This window comes from Triticum dicoccoides, unplaced genomic scaffold (genome assembly GCF_002162155.2).
Source record: "Triticum dicoccoides isolate Atlit2015 ecotype Zavitan unplaced genomic scaffold, WEW_v2.0 scaffold2170, whole genome shotgun sequence".
Taxonomy (NCBI): Eukaryota; Viridiplantae; Streptophyta; class Magnoliopsida; order Poales; family Poaceae; genus Triticum; species Triticum dicoccoides.
Window position 1 is genome coordinate 35,088 of NW_021240512.1, and position 5,163 is coordinate 40,250.

General features: G+C 45.8%; 1 pseudogene; it reads right to left on the reverse strand.

Moving 5' to 3' along the window:
- Nucleotides 1-230: 230 nt before the first annotated feature.
- Nucleotides 231-2,008, reverse strand: LOC119345218 (annotated as a pseudogene).
- Between the last annotated feature and the right edge of the window lie 3,155 nt (nt 2,009-5,163).

Sequence of the window (5,163 nt, forward strand, 5' to 3'; positions counted from 1 at the left end):
CACTCGAGCTTCTTGGTGGCATTGCCAAGGAAGAACTTGATTGCCTTGGCCTTCATGTCGGTGAATGTGGATTCCTACTGGCGGCGTCTGCGACGAATCTTGGTTGTGGAGTCCTTGATCCTCTTGACGCGTCCACTGAACTTGCGCATATCGTACAAGTCCATGCATGTAATGTTGGATTCCTCTTCCAATTCCATCTTTGTCCTAGATAGTTCCCGATCTTGATATAGCTATTCTATTTCGTTTCCCGGAAACTCGCCTATCCAGCAAGGTGTATACGGGAAAGCTGCATATGTCTCTTGGCATGGTAGTCCACAGATGGGGTCGTAATATGCTGAACACACATTGCCCAAGTCCTGAAATTTTGAGCTGTTCCAATCATAGGCCAGTCCTCTAGGTTTTCTCCCTGATGAAATTAAGAAGACAATCTCTTTATAAGGATGAAACCCAAGGAAATAATAATTTCCATAATATCCCTCTTCAAGAGTGTTATCCTCGATAGCGTCATCTTCGAAGTCAAGACCGTTATCCTCGTATCCCTCTTCAACATCATATTCAATGTGAAGAATGCTATCCTCGTCAGAATTCCAGTCGTATTTCTCTTCCACCGGCTCTTTGTAAATTCCATTCTGCTCAAAGAACCACTTACGGTAGTTAACATCCTGTATGATCCATTGCCTACCTAGTTGGGCATAGTCCTCATGTTCAAAGGTATTAAGAGTGGTATCATGATTTAGCACCCATTCTATTCGACTACACGATTCATTGAGATGCCAAAGCTGAAGGACCGGACTCCGGTTATTTGATATTGCACAATACACCCCTCTCTGTGATTTACCAAGATGGTGGTCGGGATATCCTCTCGGTAAATATTTACTGACTGGTAGTGTAATTACTCTGTATGTGTGATCTGACAAACACATTCTGCAAACATGAACAATCAGATAAGACAGATTAATAACACCAGGTAAGAATCATAGCAGCATATATTTTAGAAGTATTTCTTAGATAATTACCATGGGATTTTTCCTATGTTATTATGCCCATGTATGACATTCATTTAATGGGCCGGAATGGCGGTACTAGATTCTTATGACTCTTTCCATACATTGAACTAATTCCTAAGAATTCTTAGCATTACGCTGTGGCCTTATGGTAAACTCAGAAGAATTGGTGTGGAGGGAACATCACAATATTTGACTTTGATTTGCAAATCCCACAATATTTGACTTATGCTAAACAGGAATAATGACCGAGGAGCAAGTAGTAGTACCTCATGAGATAGCCATGCTGGCAATGGATATAGAGATTGCTTGGCCAGTAGACCGCATGATAATGATATTGATTATACGACCAATCCGAATCCATGTAGTCAATGATCCCTGCGGTCTCCCCTTCCCGAACAAAGGTCGTCTTGTCCCACCACCGAGTAACTGATGAGAACACATCAATGACGTATGACGCGGGGGGGCCACTCCGATCCAAGCAATGTGTCATCGTTCGACACGCCGGCGGACAACACGAGCGGGATCAGAACGACCTCATAGTGCGGTGACATGCCTGGCTCGAACGCGAGGTACGCGCTCTCGTCGGAACCCGACATGTGCGGCCGAGGGTGTTGGGGCAGACGCGCCCACCGACGTGTGGCCGGGTTGACGACATAATCGCGCGGCAGTGCATGGTCGTGCTCGTGCCTCAGACCGCGGCAAAGCAATAGCCCGTTGCAGTGGTCCATGACACTGACGCCCGTGCAGGGCAAGAAGTCAAGCCCTCCGCAGATCGCCGGGCCTGTCGTGGGACGTGAGAAGAACTCCGAGAATCTAAGCCGGGTGAAGTTGATGAAGATTCCGCGCATGAAGCACGGGAGCAGGTGGGCGCGCAGGCGGGCGTCGATGGTGTCGCGCCACGCACTGCAGAACAGCCGGGACGTGGCTAGGCTGTGCGGCGCGAGGCGGCCGAGGATCTCCGTGAGGACGTCACCCGGTAGCACGGCCGGATTAGGTGCCATTGCCGATCGATCTTGTTCGCCGCTCCTTCTTTTTTCCTTGTCGTCTGTGATCTCGCACGCGCCGCAGTGTTTTGGAGGTGCAGAAGATACATGCATGCCCTAATGACTGCATCCTCTACCGCGGTGCGTACGAGGATTTGAACGCATGCCCGGTATGCAGTGCATTGCGGTATAAGATCAGACGAGATGACCCTGGTGATGTTGACGACGAGCCCCGCGGGAAGAGAGTTCCTGCGAAGATGATGTGGTATGCTCCTATAATACTACGGTTGAAATGATTGTTCAGAAACAAACAACATGCCAAGTTGACGCGATGGCATAGTGAGGACCGTAAGAAAGACGGTAAGTTGAGAGCATCCGCTGACAGGTCACAATGGAGAAAAATCGAGAGAGAGTACTGGGCTGAGTTTGCACATGACCCAAGGAACGTATGGTTTGGTTTAAGCGCGGATGGCATTAATCCTTTCGAGGAGCAGAGCAGCAATCACAGCACCTGGCCCGTGACTCTATGTATGTATAACCTTCCTCCTTGGATGTGCATGAAGCGGAAGTTCATTTTGATGCCAATTCTCATCCAAGGCCCTAAGCAACCCGACAACGACATTGATGTATACCTAAGGCCATTAGTTGAAGAACTTTTACAGCTGTGGAATGGAAACGGTGCACGTGTGTGGGATGAGCACAGACATGAGGAATTTAACCTACACGCATTGCTGTTTGTAACCATCAATGGTTCGCCCGCTCTCAGTAACCTTTCAGGACAGACAAACAAGGGATACTACGCATGCACGCACTGTTTAGCTGACACCGAAAGTATATACCTGGGAAGCTGCAGGAAGAATGTGTATCTAGGCCATCGTCGATTTCTTCCGACCAACCATCAATGTCGAAAGAAAGGCAAGTATTTCAAAGGCGAGGCAGATCACCGGAAGAAGCCCGCCATGCGTACCGGTGATTATGTACTTGCTATGGTCAATGATTTACACGTAATCTTTGGAAAGGGTCCCGACGGACTAGCTGTTCCGAGTGACGCTGAGGGACACGCACCCATGTGGAAGAAGAAATCTATATTTTGGGACCTACCCTACTGGAAAGACCTAGAGGTCTGCTCTTCGATCGACGTGATGCACGTGACGAAGAACCTTTGCGTGAACCTGCTAGGCTTCTTGGGTGTATGGGAAGACAAAAGATACAGCTCAGGCACGGGAGGACCTGCAACATTTACACGAAAAAGACGGCATGCCTCCAAAGCGGTATGAAGGTCCTGCCAGCTACGCTCTTACCAAAGAAGAGAAGGAAATCTTCTTTGAATGACTGCTTAGTATGAAGGTCCCGACTGGCTTCTCGTCGAATATAAAGGGAATAATAAATATGGCAGAGAAAAAGTTTCAGAACTTAAAGTCATGACTGTCACGTGATTATGACGCAATTGCTTCCGGTTGCATTGAGGGGGCTTCTACCGGAAAACGTCCGATTAGCCATTGTGAAGCTATGTGCATTCCTCAATGCAATCTCTCAGAAGGTGATCGATCCAGAAATCATACCAAGGCCAAGGAGTGCTGTGGTGCAATGTCTTGTCAGTTTCGAGCTGGTGTTCCCACCATCCTTCTTCAATATCATGACGCACGTCCTAGTTCATCTAGTTGATGATATTGTCATTCTGGGCCCCGTATTTCTACACAATATGTACCCCTTTGAGAGGTTCATGGTAGTCTTAAAGAAATATGTCCGTAACTGCGCTAGGCCAGAAGGAAGCATCTCCATGGGCCATCAAACAGAGGATGTCATTGGGTTTTGTGTTGACTTCATTCCTGGCCTTAAGAAGATAGGTCTCCCTAAATTGCGGTATGAGGGGAGACTGACTAGAAAAGGCACGCTTGGAGGGGAGACAATAATATGCAGGGACGGATATTCTTGGTCTCAAGCACACAACATAGTTCTACAGAACTCTACCTTGGTGACCCCTTATGTCGATGAACACAAGAACAGTCTGCGCTCCAAACACCCGAAGCAGTGCGATGACCGGATTACATGTGAACACATCAAGACTTCCAGTAGTTGGTTGGAAACACGTCTCAGAGGTGAAAACACTATTTGTGAGGAGTTGTACTCGTTGTCTAGGGGACCATCTTCGACTGTAATGATTTGGAAAGGATACGAGATAAATGGGAATACATTTTACATGATCGCCCAAGATCAAAAGAGCACCAACCAAAACAACGGTGTCCGCTTTGATGCAACCACCGAGAGGGGAAAGGACACATATTATGGTTACATAGTGGACATATGGGAACTTGACTTCGGAGTAGATTTTAAGGTCCCTTTGTTTAAATGAAATTGGGTCAATCTGTCAGGAGGCGGGGTACAGGTAGACCCACAGTTTGGAATGACAACAGTGGATCTGAGCAATCTTGGGTACACTGACGAACCATTCGTCCTAGCTAATGATGTGGCACATGTTATCTATATGAAGGACATGTCTACCAAACCGAGAAAAGAAAAAAAAATAAGGAAGCGAATACATCATACGATGAGCCAAAGCGCCACATAGTTCTTTCAGGAAAAAGGGACATCGTGGGAGTGGAGGGCAAGACAGACATGTCCGAAGATTATGAAAAGTTTCATGAAATTCCTCCCTTCAAAGTGAAGGCTGACCCAAGCATCCTGATAAATGATGAAGATTATCCATGGTTACGGCGCAATAAGGAAAGGACACAAGCGAAGAAAAAGTGAAGACTTTCTCCACAACTATTATGATGATACCATGCCAACTTTCAACCTTTTCGTAGTTCATTTGAAATGCCCGTTGTAACAGACAAGTTTCCGTATGAAATCATGATACTTCGAAAGAGATTGTCCGTTTTGTACATGAAGTGCATCCAGTTTTTGCCGTAACCCTCTCAACTTTCTTGCACATGCTATGTGGATGAAATGATGATACCATGCCAACTTCCAACCTTTTCAGAGTTCATTTGAAATGCTTTTCAATTTCAAGGTCTTATAGCTAAAAAAACAGTAAATGCTTTTATAAAACTCTAATATCAAAAGGAATCAACTAAAAAGCTTTTATAAACCTCTAGTATTTTTTAAACTAAAATTATATAAAATTTATGCAACTAAAATTATCAAAGTATTTTCTGTTCAAAAAATGAAAA